This window comes from Oreochromis aureus, linkage group 23 (assembly GCF_013358895.1).
Source record: "Oreochromis aureus strain Israel breed Guangdong linkage group 23, ZZ_aureus, whole genome shotgun sequence".
NCBI lineage: Eukaryota > Metazoa > Chordata > Actinopteri > Cichliformes > Cichlidae > Oreochromis > Oreochromis aureus.
This window is the reverse complement of record NC_052963.1, coordinates 30,334,527-30,348,638: the sequence shown is the minus strand read 5'-3', so window position 1 is coordinate 30,348,638 and position 14,112 is coordinate 30,334,527. Positions and strand designations below refer to the sequence as shown.

At 36.9% G+C, this 14,112-nt stretch overlaps 1 protein-coding gene and 1 long non-coding RNA gene across 2 annotated transcripts in view; one reads left to right on the top strand and one right to left on the bottom strand.

The window, feature by feature from the left end:
- The window catches only part of LOC120436365 (inactive N-acetylated-alpha-linked acidic dipeptidase-like protein 2), a 483,232-nt gene that overhangs the window by 390,811 nt on the left and 78,309 nt on the right, over positions 1-14,112 (bottom strand). The gene's annotated exons all lie outside the window — the stretch shown is intronic.
- The window catches only part of LOC120436367, a 28,721-nt gene continuing 23,583 nt past the window's right edge, over positions 8,975-14,112 (top strand). Inside the window, exon 1 of the long non-coding RNA XR_005610358.1 lies at positions 8,975-9,038. This is a non-coding gene — a long non-coding RNA (uncharacterized LOC120436367). The remainder of the gene's footprint in view (positions 9,039-14,112) is intronic.

Sequence of the window (14,112 nt, the reverse complement as noted above, 5' to 3'; positions counted from 1 at the left end):
TTTCCACCTGTCAGAATCTATTAGCTATCTATTTGCTTTTGATGTCATTTTTTTCTCACAATTTCTCACATTTTCATGCACAGAAGTATATCTGTGCGTTCTTGTGTGAATTTGTGTGTGTCTGTGTTCATGTGCATGTCAGCCAACAAAGTTCATGTATCCAGTAGAAAAACACATCTTATCTGGAATCATGTTTTAGCACAGCATGTCGAAGAGATCACTGCCCTGTGTTCACCTGTATGTGTGTGTGTGCTTGCCTGTGTGTGTGATTGTCTCTCTCTCTCTCTCTCTCTCTGTGTATGAGAGTGTGTGTGTGTGTGTGAGTCCCTATATGAACCACACAATCAAGTACCAGTTTGGCATTTTCTGTCTCATTGCCAGGCATCAAACTGAACATAGATATACCGAACTAGATGTAAGTCACAGCATAAAGCCATTTAGTGAAGGCCAGGTTTAACTATACAGTGACGTATTCATTACTTATATACAGTCTGGTAAATATGAACGTCACAATAAGGTCTGTGCATGCCTATGACCAAAAATGTAATTTTATTACTACCAATCACTCTGGGTGAACACATAACAATGTCAGATATAATTCACAAATAAGTGCTGCAGTACAATTATTACATATATACAGTTTGAGTATTTAAACTTTAATATCTCTGAGAGAAACAGTGCACCTTTTACTCCACTATGTATATCTATGTGACAGCTGTAATTTCAAACAACTTCAACGAAGATGAAGATGTTAAAGTCTATAATCACAATGAATGATATCAGTCAGTAGTAGTAAATTGCGACACTTGTAACTAGGCCACTTTATTCACAGGCTGTTAAATATTGCACTGGTAGGTGTCATTTTCATTTCTGCTATTATGGTTCTCACATATGGATTCTTGGAAAGTGCCCACTGGACACGGACCAAGGGTCAACCTTCAGAGCTGAAAAAGTAACCAAACATTATAATGGGAAAAAAAGCAAGTTTCTTTACGTGCCACATGAGGCTGGCCCCAGGGTGTCAATCCCCATGTTAAAATGATTATTAAAAAGTGAAAAAAAAAAACAACTTTTTGCATTCTACGAATACTTTGTTAATGGAATATGAAAAATGCCAAATTCCAAAGTTTGTTTTAGAAAAACTTAAAAACTGAGTTTGGGGCGTGGCCACATTGATCATCAGCTGTCTGGATAAAGACAATCTACGAGGCTTCATTCTCTGCTTTCAGTCATTAAACTTGACATTTTCATTGTGCGTTTGCAGTTGGAGCCTTTTGGGGCATATCTAATTGATTATCTCTCTAATATTATGACTTGCTGTGTGGTAAACACCATACCAGAAGTTTCCACCTCAGTTTTGGTGAAATGTTTGGGGGTTTTATCAAGTCAAGAACTTTGCAGTAGATTTACAGTTTATGAATGCAACCTGCAACCTAACCAAGCTAACTAGCATTAGCTGATAAATTAGCACTCCATCAGTTTACCGTTACACAGTAACTTGTGCTTCCAAAAATCAATGCAGCAGATGCCAAAGCGCTAACATTGACGCTTTAATGAATTACATGCATTGGCTCAATGTTGATTAATGTAGTGACGGAGATGTGACCAAACCATGTTCTATCTATCTCTTTTGTAAAAAATTGCTGTAGTTGTTAGCATATAAACACTAAAATGTAGATTTTAGTGCCTAAATCTAACCAAAGAGGAAAAACAGCAAGAAAAAAATGGCGCACTTGGCATATTGTAATGGTAATCAGCACTATACAATCAGTAATTTTTATCAGTAATAATCCAATTGGTAACACAAAGTTTAATTCATTCTGAATCTGCTGAAAAAAAGGCATTTCTGCAGGCTTTGAGGCTACAGGTCACCTTACAGCTTACAAATAGTATTGAACAGAGCTTTGTGGAGGTACCATATGGACCTGTCCAGTAGTGATATGGCTATCAAAGACAGTAGCAGCCATTGAGCATGAAGGTCACAGCAAGCAGCAAGAAAGAAAATCAGTGTGAAAGGTAAGCATGCAGCAAGGTAAATGTGTTCAAAACATGGTTCACTGCTTTGTAGCGTTCTATGACAATGCCCTTTAAAGGTGACTAAAGGTCTAAGATGTGACATATTGTTTGCATTCCACTTTATCAACTGAGTTAACACACGTATCTGCCAGGGGGAATTTGGTAACATACAAAACATATAGCAATAAACAAAGAACACAAAGAACATGAATGAATGAATGAATGAATGATCTTTATTGAACGAATAAAGATCATTCATTCATTCAATAACAAACATAATACATAAACCATATTCTAGACACACATGCAACTTACGAAACTGCATCATGATGATTTTGATAGTTTAGGGAAAAGAACTACCAAAAGCACAGCATCAAAGAAATCAGTGAAATGTTACCAAATATAAGAGCTTAGAAATTATAAATAGAGCTATCACATTTGTGCAGGGATAAATATGACATATCCAGGGACAAGTGTACACACACATGTCAGCTCACACACAAATATCCCGCTTAAACCCCCATCAGGACTGCCATTACTATCACTGGGCTTATTTATGTGGCTCCTCGGCGCTGGAAGAAAAATAATGTAGCTGCTTTTCATAAAGTCTGTAATGGATCCCTAATGGATTTGTCAAATTGACTGGGGAGGAGAGGAGCTGCTTGGAGGGAGGGAAATGGACACAAAATGGTCTTTGATGAGTGTATGTGTGTAAGAGTACATGAGTCTAAGATATTTTGTATGTATGCCCCGGTTTGTTTCAGTCTTGATGCTATGCATGCTAAGCTGCTTCTGTTTCGTGTGCAGCTGTAATGAGTACTTTCTTCACTAAAATATGGAAAATGAAGCAAGGGAGATTGAAGGCAGTTGTTGTTTTTAGCTGGTTTATTCCTCGGCAGTACCTTAATACTGACGTAAACTTAAAAAAAGAGATTAGAGTTTCTTTTTAAAAATAGTGGTAATTTTAAAGTCTTAATCATTTACTGGAAGTCAGAGTTATTACAGATGAAAGACTACTGCACATTGTGACAATCTGCTCTGCGTCAAGCCACGGCATCACACATGACAGTGTGCTGCCACATAGACAAGGCTGCAGTATTTGCAGACTCACTTCCATTTTCTTTGAAGTGTAATTACATGCTTCATCTCAGGAACAGACAGACAGTACACACCAAGCATCATGTCAAAGTTATTCAAATGCTTGCATGCAAAGCTGTTTCTTACTAAGTAAAGCATACTCTGACATATTCTGACACTGACATGACAAAACGCTCTGAGAGGCATTACTGAAAACCTTCCGAGTACCTCGCTTACAGAATTATTATTAAAAACAGTATATTTAAAGAAATGGTAAGACGACTCTGAGCGAGCCTACTAATTTTCCCTGGTAGTTTATTACAAATCTGGGAGTTTTGTGTCTGATCTCAGGAATTAAAACATCAGAAAGATGACTTGGTCAAACTCAAGCTCTCGAGGTATGTCGTGGCGTACCAAAAATCTGGTAAAAACTAAAGTTGTAGCATGTGTAAAGTGGGCACCTGTGACAGTTATTGCAAATATCTCATTTCATCTGGAGAATACATCAGTGTACTGGATCACACTCCTAGTTCCCAGGATGATAAAAATGGGAAGATTGGTTCTTAGGGTTCAGTCAGGGAGTAGTGAGACTGCTCTCCTCCCGAGCATAGACAAAAAGCTTTTGTCTCCAAAGCATAGACCAAACAGTTTTGTTACATTTAATTACAAGGAAAAAGAAAGATGAAGGATCTTGGCGGTGCAATGACAGCTAAAGTTGTCCCTTTTGTCTTATTTGCATATCACTATCCTGAGGTTTGGTTTTTTTTATTATTTTATTTTTTTAAACAATGAAAAAAAACAACACATACAGCTTCTGATGGCTCACAATCTTTCGCGACTGTTGTTGTGATTTGGCGCTATATAAATAAAATTGAATTGAATTGAATTGAATATGTAATAATAATAAAATTACTCATTTTACCAGCATTTTGTAGTGTTGCTATACCTATGAGTTGGAAACTATTTTCAAGGATATATACACTTTTATTAACATTCATTTTTTAATGAATTATTATCAGTGAATTTTACCATCTCTAGACAATATCAATACACTGAATGAAGTAGGTTTAGTGTGTTGTGGAGCCAGCAGAACCATGTCTATGTAAATATATAATTAAGTTATCCTTGGGAAAGAAAGAAGTCCTCCTGTTACGACCTGTTGGTGTCACAGAAACATCCAGTTACTACATTCAAAATCACAGCTGTTTTCTCTCTTGGCAGTAATCTTTAAGAAGTCAGCTTTAGCTCTGCTCATGATCTAGTGTAACTTGGAACAGTAAAACACAACTGATTCTAAGCAGGGCATGCAGACCGAATATATGATTTAGTTTGCCTTTAGATTCAGACGAACTGCAAAATGTAAAACCTTGACTTTTTTCTGGCTTTATGTAAATGAAACCCAGAGACAGGTACACTTCATGTGCACCAATCACTTCTTTCTTTATTTCTACAATCACCAACAATTAAAGATGAGCATGCCCCTAATCATTACTTAACTCCGTGTGCCAACAGGTTATTAACATTGGTTATAAGGATATCTCCAAAAGTTGAATCTGTTCATCTGCACGCCACGTCCAGATGAACAGATTCAACTTTTGGAGATTTACTTTCCTGGATGATTGAGAATGCATCAAGACGTTATAAGGATATATTTCATAAAGGTGATTTTCCTCCAATCCTGACATTAGTATTAGTTATTTACCAATGTTTAGCTTACTTGAATACAGATCAAGCAAAACTCTTTGCTTATCCAATTCAGGGTCGCAGGGGGCCGGAGCCTGTTGTATTGTGAAACTATTGAAATAAAATATGGCCCACACATCCCTAGCTTGATCTCAAGCACTTGCCGACTTCAGCATTCATAGACATGCATTCTCCTTCACAGTGTTCACTCAACAGTCAGAAGTGTGCCCTGGCGGCAACTCAATTTGTCCGTTAACTAAAGGTCATTCCGACTGTGTTTTACCAAGGAGTCGGTATTTCAGAGCTCATTTGCTTCCTTCTACTTCTAGCCTGCAGCTCGCGGCGTTGAAGGCAACAGTTTACAGACAGACAGAAAAAGAAAGCCAGAAAGAAAAACGCTTTCACCTGACTGCAAATACTGGACACTTTCAGAAAAATGTATATCTAAACAGAGAGACAACCAAACAGTTGAAGCATGACTTTGATCATATGGTCTAAATCACTTCACGATATATCCAGCAGTTACATATATCTGTAAATGGTAGGTGCAAATTCTATTTTTATAAGTATTTCAAAAAAATATTTCAAAAGTTTAAGTGATTCTAATCGGGGGCAAAAGAAAAGGAAAAAAAAAGAGAGAAAGAAATGAATAATATGCCTAGTTAATTCCCTACTATTAAAGTTCATATCACTGAAAATGGGCACATATGAAAACCAAATAAGATTTTATAATCAAAATTCATTGTATGATGTCTTCCTCTATCTTGTGCTCACATTTATTAAAAAAAATTACCAACACAGGATAGTCTTGCCAGCGGGCAAGTCTTTCTTATTGTGACGCCTAAAGGGGTACGGTCACAATTGTAATTGGGTTTAAATATTTAGTGATGTAAAAGGCATTGTGATATTGCACTTTTCAGTTGAAGTTATGAGAATGTAATTGCGTGGTATCGCCAATAGGGGGAAGTAGCTGTGAGTGCGATAGGCCGTTGCAACGCTCTTGTACCTCAGACGAGGAAGAGCCTGCAGACCAAATGCAACTCATGTCTCCTGTTTCTACGTTTCTGTATAAAACAGGTTAGTAACTCGAGTTAGCTAACTCCGATGCCCATATAAAGGCAAGAAACCTTTTTCTGTCTTAGTTTAAAGACCATAAATTTTGTGAGAAAGTGCGTTTTCATAGCTTGAGAAAAAGCTAACTTTCCCGCCAGTTGTAATGGAAGCCGCGATTCCACTTGTAGTGCAAAGAGGTAGCTGATCTTATTACATATGTTTTATTTTGTGACAAATGTAGCTCAGAGACACACCTCTTTTATTCTGACATTACTGGAAGGTTTACAGTTGATAAAGATGGTTTCAGCATAACTCAATTCTTATTGTTTTGTTAAAAGTAAATAGTCTGATGTATACGGTTTGGTGGGCAATTGCAGGATATGGTTGTTTATTGTTTACAAATGTAATATATGTTTGAATCTGTTAAGATATAAAGACTGTACAATGGTAATATAGGCAGGTTGGTCGCAGTGTTAACATTGCTGCACAGAGATGTTGTTGATGCTGAACAGCAGCAGAATGTAATTACAGATTTATTGTAAATAAGGAGACTGATATACTTGTACTCACAACTTATACATGTGAGAAAACAAGGTAACCAAATGGGTTGAATGATGGGGTTTTTTGTTAAAAGAGGAATGTGTGTCTGAACAGAAAAGGACGCTGTGAAATTCTGTTTAATAAAAAAGACGAGGAAGAGCCTGCAGACCAAACGCAACTCATGTCTCCTGTCTCTACTTTTCTGTATAAAACAGACCCAATAGAAGGCCTGTAACACTATCCTAAAACTAAAACAAACCAAACTTTGGAATTTGGCATTTTATCTTTTATGTTCATTTGTTTTTTTCTGTTCCATGCCAACATTCCTTCACTGGTTCATTTCAAGTTTTAAGTTAATAATGAAAAATAATTCAATCAAAAATAAAAAATACAGTAGTGCTGCACAATCCAAACTCTCTCTATCTTGCTCACCCTTTTGAAATGCATATAAAATGCCCTGTTCTTTGACAGCACCAAGTAATAATTAATCCATATTTAAACTTAGATTTAGATTTTTACATAGAAACAACTGCAGTTTTGTTAAATAATCATTTTAAGCTTTTATGTTCAGAAACTTTAATCATTAATAACCATATGCTGTATGCATTCCTTTCTGCCTCCTGGCTCTGAAAAACTGAAAAATTACTGTTTAAAACACTGCTGACACAACACTGTAACATTTGTAACTGATTGGAGTTTGGCTATTTTTAATTTATGTTGCGAGGATGCTTCTTCACAAACATATCCTACAGTGCAACAACATCATTATCATTAATATGGACCCCTTTGATGGCACTTAATGGGCACGCATACCGATCTAAAAGCTCTCTCAACCCCCATCGACCATGCAACTTGCTGCTTCTGGTGTCCAGTGTCAAAGATGATTTGCATGACAGTACTGTGCCAGCTGTCCTTCCACCTGAAGACTTTCCCTCGCTAAGCAGAGGACAGTGAAGACAAACTCAATCAGCAATACAAATGAATGAATGGAAGATATACACTCACACAGCAGCAACTTGTCAAGTGCAAAATTAAGCATGCCCTATGCTCTGCATTATCTTATATTTTAAGCTAGAAAGGAGCATCATTCACAAAATGATTACCATGTTGTATTTCATTATACATGAAACTAATGAATGAAAGCTTGAAGTCATCAGGATAGAGTTACCAATGACATCAATCAAATGAACAAGAGGGAAGTTTTTGTGGATAATATGTCTGATATTACAACTTTCATTTTGTTATTTGTTCACATTCCATTTTAATTTATAAGTAAATGGTGTTAATTTTTTTGACTAATAATTTTCGTCATAGTTTTTGTCAACAACCTTTTTTCCGATAAAAAACAAACAAAAACAAGACGATAACAAAATAAAAACTGATGCATGAGGACAAAAACAATGATGTCATGCATTGACACTTTCATTGACAAATAAAAATAAGATGAAAATGTTCCAGAGAGATGAGATTAAATTAGAATTAATTCATTAAGTTTTATAGAGAGGTGGGAAAAGTTTGGAAGTGATCCAATCAGAAATAATCTCCTTGTGCTCAATTTGATCTGCCACCCACAAACAGAGTAGAAGGGGGAGAAGCTCCCATCTTCCCTGTTTCCTGTTTCACACGACAAAATGTCAACGCTTAGGAAGATGAGAAGAGTAGACATATGGACACGTTTCGCATTTAATGTCAAGAAAAATGTGATGTTTTGTAAACTGTGTGGTGCAACTTTCACCCGTAAAAACACAAAAAACTATTTCAATACAATAAAATAAATATGCACATATTTTCAAAGCCCAACAATACTAAATCCCCAGATCCCGCACACCAATTAAGTGGCAGACCAGTCAAAGCTACCTTGAATCCTCTCTGGCTTCCTGCACATGGATGCATATACTGCATATGTCATCCAGCTCTTGAGGTTTTTCCTATGCATCTACTACAGAAACTGCCTGAATGAACACTTTTCCAGCTAAGTTGACAAGATTGAACTTGTTTCAACTTCTGGCCAATCTAATCATAGTATAGATATTCTCCACAAAAGCCGAGCTAATGAAAACTTTTTAAGCATGTGTACAGACGCTTCTTTGGTCGTTTATCCTAAAAAACCATGCAAATATATTTGGAGACAGAAACTTTCATTCAGTGAATTTTAGGGTTGTTTGAATGCCACAGTGCCTTTGAGTTCCATAGTACTGAGGTGAGCCAAAGCCAGTATCTCAAAGTCGCAACAAAATCAAAATCAAAAACACTGTTATCTCTATATAGAATAAAAGGATAAGACATCCCTTGGTGTTTTTGGAGTCTTCATGACATGGTTTCAGATACATGGACGGACACACACACACAGACACACACACACATACATGGCCTTGAGGCATCAGCTTGCCTTTGTGAGAGAAGAGTAGCCAGGGCCATCCTTATCATTGCTTGATGATAATATAGAAGGTGGGATGCTTTTCTCCCACACTGAGAGCAGATAACAAAGAAAGTGCTGGACTGTCTAAGATACCAACCGCAGACCAGCCTCCCATCCTCTCCCTCCTCCCTCTCCACTGTCGCCCACCCCTTCCTTTTCTCTGTTCCCTTTTGTTGTTTGAGAGACACATCAGATCGTGTTGCAGAAGAAAAAGCGAACAGACGACAGGTGATACCACGTCTGCTTGCAGGTAAGGAATGTCAGATGATATTAAGATGGAAAAAAGGAGAGAGGAAAAAGGAAAGCTATGGAGAAATCAAAGAATATGTGCAAAACAAGAAAAAAATATCCATGTGCCGTTTGGATAAAGTGAACATTTTTAAAGTGCTATGCAGAAACAGAAAAATGAAGATAAAATTATAGAATTATAAAAAAGCCAAAGATTTGAAGTTCAGGATATGAAAGCTTTGCTACTGATAAAACAATCTGAAGAAATCAGAAGGCGAGGAGGTGAGTTCACAAAGGTCAGGCATCAAAATTAACTTGCACCACAGAAGCCTCAGGGAAGACTACGAGTTTTCCAATAACAAAAGCTTAAGTTAATTATGTTTCACACCTGTTGGGTGAAAAAACACAAAACGGAAAAACTAAACAAATGATCAACTTTATGTTGTAATAACTCAACTGGGCCCTACACTATGAAGCAAGTTTGAACATATCTAGGATGGGTAGCCATTATCTAGCTTCGCTTAACCTAACCTCAGTATTCAGACTAAGAAGTCACATGAAGGTTTCCCCAGGGTTTTCCAATCTCGTTACAAGGCATCTACATGGAAGTGTTGATGCTAACGGTGCCCACCATCAGAAAAAAAGCATTAATAACCAAATGAGCTTTTTAAAAATATTAATCAGCAAAGCAACTGAGTTCATAAAGAAAGAAAGATTTAATATGGGAAAACTATGAAGAAATTAAACATGGTGCAGGCAGAGAGTGACGCAGCTGTTGCAGACAAATCGGCAGGGTGATAGGTGTAATAGGAAAAGTGCTGTATAATAACATAGTATTAAATGGCTTACATGAATGTGTGCAACTTTCTTCAGTTTTATTTCTTTCAGTATTTAGTTAACACCGTTAACTAAATACTAATGTGGGCCGCTTGTAAATTGGTATAAATTACATTTGAATGTTCGAGGTCTCATCATCTCCCCTGAAAGTCTGAGCAGGGCAGCTAAGTCAGACAGATTTCAGAGCTGAGAGAACTGAAGAGGCTTGCAGACTGAATAGGGCAGGGTAGACGTTGGACGTGAGAGAGACTTCAAGTTTCGTGAAAAGAAGACAGTTGTGAATGGAGTGATACATTTTTACAGTTCTAGTTTTTACATTGATTAATTAACAAAAATGTGTTTCTGATTTTGTTGTAGTCAACTGTGAGTTCAGTTTTAAAATACCGGCAATGATGGGTTCCGTGTGTTTCTCTGTTTTTCCCCTCTTTTAAATATTTTTCTTATGCTACAAGTTATTTTCAGTTATTTAGACTTGTTAGGTATATATCAAATGTTAACAGCTTATTCAAGCAGTTCTAAAGCGGTTCTAAAGGGGTTTGGAAAGTCGGAGGTTCTAGTTTTAATGGTGCCCACAATATATTCGTGATATAACACAATTTCAGCAATATTTCTGTAATATTACAACTACTGATGATTTTGATTTTTTTGACTTTTATTTCATACACAAGCCCTTACAAACTGGACATGTGACATATAAAATGTGTTCTTTTAATTATGTTCGTCCATTAACAGTACAAAAGTGCCGTATTATTCCAAACTGTAACCCCTTCAAACAGCACTTGTTTCAAACGTAAAGAAGTTGTTTTCACTTTAGATCCTACCCACTGATCTCCTTTATCCTGATTATTCCATTTATTCCTGATTATTGTGTTCCAGTGTTTAACTAATATTTAATGTACTTTTTATTCCAAATTTTATTTCATTGTATTTGTAACCTGAGTAATCTGATTTTGCAAAGTAATGTTAATATGCAAATTTCAGTATTATTTACACATACCTTTAGGAACCAATATGAACCAAGAACGATTTTTAAACAAAATTCCCTTGTTAAGCATAACTTTCATTTTTTCCATAATTGTTGTTTGTGAGGATTCATTTCCATTGCCTCCTTTCATATTTAAGGAATAATTGTGATTCAGATTTACAAAGTAAATCATTTCCAGAGTATCTCTTCAGTACACACAGGGATGCGCTGCTACCTGATGCCTGGAGCCTCAACACCTGTTAAATACCAACTTTTGGCTGTGTGTGTGTGTGTATATACACATACTGCCTGTGACACATGAAAAACACAGTAAGAAAACACCACAGCAGCACACTGAGCTGCAGGTCCAGTGTGTGGACCTTATGTTAACAAATGTTATTGAAGGGGATCCTCTAGAAAATGGCACACAAATACATAAAACACAGGGAGACAGGGCTGGCCTGGTGTGGTATAGAGTTTTGAATGGTAACCAGTGTGCCTACATACTCATTGTCATTGGCCTTCACTCAGTTACCCAGGAACAAAAGCAAATTTAACTGAAATAACTTGCTTAACTCTAAGAAACATCTATTCCCATTAATCTCACACTGCATTTTGGCTAGATTTTAATTTCAGTGCAAAAATATAACAGAGTACATTCACAATTTGCATGTATCTGAATTAGCCTATTGCCACTCACAAAGAAGCAGCAGGATATTCTTAACTTACCATTTACTGGAGTTTCAGAACAACAGAGATTCATGTTAAACTAAATGAATCTAACCAACTCCATAGAAACACACAGATAGATTAAAGCATGGATGAAGTGCATGCATACACAGTCACGCGTACAGATCAAGTGTTTGAGATGTAAGCAAACTGAATCTACACATTTACCTTTCAAAGCCGAGTTGGTTGAATAGCCTTGGAGTAGCCTCAGTCTGTGTGTCTCAAAGAGGGGGCAGCAGAGGATAAAGACCTTTCTAATAGCTTCTTTTCTGTGTTGCTGCCTCTGCTTGTATTTCTCCAGCTACAACACCACAGCAGACAGGGAGAGCAGGCTGCTTGTTTACCTGACACTCTGCCTGTCTATAAAACACACTGCTTGGTAACTTGTGTGACTGCTTGTCTACACCTTTCTGACTATTTACCTGTCTACGATAAATGTCTGCCCTCACTGCTCACCTGTACACCTGTTAGTTTACCCCGGCTGTGTTTTAGTTGAACTGTTTAACAGTAGGCTAGCTTTTCTCTCTCCAAGTGCTGACATTAGCATAGTCCTTCCTCCTCTCTTACCTGCACTCAACTAACCTGTTTGGCAGTGTTGCCAGCATAGCGTACGTGTGTGTATGAGAGGGTGTGTGTTTCTGTGTGTGTAATTGGCACTTTTCTCAGCTTCTATGCTGTAATCCTCTGCGGTTATGTTTTACATTGGCTGCTGTAATCAGATAGACACAGACACACACCTTACACACAGTAGCCACTGTACTGGAAGCACATTTGCTTTCACTGTAGAAATGAGGAGTTGTTGCTACCACTACAACGAAGTAAAAGAAGCAAACAAAATAAATCAACACAAATTTAAAAATCTTACAGACAAAACAGTATACTGTAAATGCCACAAAGCACTGTGAACATGAATTTGTTGTGAAAATATTATTGACTATTATTCTTGTAAAGACCAAACAAAGTGACCATCATATGTCAGAGCTAAAGGCTTGTGTGGATGAAAGAAGCTATTTAAGGAATAGCTCATAGTTCAACCAAACCAAAGTTAAAACAACACTTAGATGTATTTTTTTTACAATATATACCAATTCCTGTCTCAGTATGGTTTTAGTAGCTTTTTTTGTCTGAATAACTGAAATGGGTGGTATCGTTTTAAATCATGACTTGTGTATGTATTGTTCTCTCAATTAATTCAGTATGGTTGTTAGAAAAGCCTTTTGGAACCTTGCAAAAGTAAAATCATAGTCATGCAAGAAAATATATCATATTGTTTAATATGTTTGATTTTCCTGATTAAAGCGACAACAAAATAAAATAAGATAAAATCTCACAGCAATCTGGCTTTGCAATAGCTTTCACTGAAGCGGTGTAAAGAGTGAGTCATACAACAAGCTCAGAGCTCCTCCCTTAAGGTTGGACACTGGATATGGGCACAGTCTTAAAGAAACTGCTTGTAGAGCTCCAATAACAATGGGAACTGGAGACAGTCCAAGTAGGCTCTGAAAGGTGTACACCATTACAGATGTACTGTATTGACACTTTCATGTCTGCTTTGTTACAGAGAGATTTAAAAAAAAAAAAAAGCCATTCCTTCTGTAGATAACTGATCAGAGTTGGTCCATTGTTCTGGTCTGTAAGTGTTTCAAAACAAAGCAGTTTATAATAATGGATTGCATTTATATAGCGCTTTTCGAGACCCTCAAAGCGCTTTACAATTCCACTATTCATTCACTCTCACATTCACACACTGGTGGAGGCAAGCTACAGTTGTAGCCACAGCTGTCCTGGGACAGACTGACAGAGGCGAGGCTGCCATATCGCGCCATCGGCCCCTCTGGTCATCACCAGTAGGCGGTAGGTGAAGTGTCTTGCCCAAGGACACAACGACCAAGACAGACAGAGCTGGGGATCGAACCGGCAACCTTCCGGTTATAAGATGAGCTTCCCAACCCCCTGAACCACAGTAAATAAACAGTGAGAAGGCATTTTATGACCCCATTATTACACAGAAAGCTACTTTATCAATCATCATCACAATGACCTTAAAAAGTCATTAAAGGTAAAAACTAAAAGTTTTCTACAAGTAATTTGAGCTTTATTTATACAGTACCGCTATATAAATGCAATCCATTATTATTATTATCATTACCAATGACAAAAGCTTAAGGCGCTTTACATCATAAGTTACAATAATGCAGAGAAAACCCTAACAATCAAACAACCCACTCTGAGCAAGCACATTCAACAGAAAGAAACTCCACTAACTACAAATTACAATTCATACTCCATGGAGACTCCCACCTGCCTCATCCATTAACCTCTTCATCACTATCGAAAACAATGAGGCAGTTATAATTGTTAATTAGTTAGAGAGCTAGTTTTGTATTTTCTAACTAGGTTTTATTTTTATAAAATGCTTACTTTTTGTTTTTAATCCAGTTTAGTTTTAGTTTCCAGAGTGGATTTTCTTATTTTAGTTTAGTTTTTATTGTTTAAAAATCTTTAGCTCAAGTTTAGTTTATATTACTTACTGCGTGGAGGGCATATGTCAGAGGTAATATTAAAA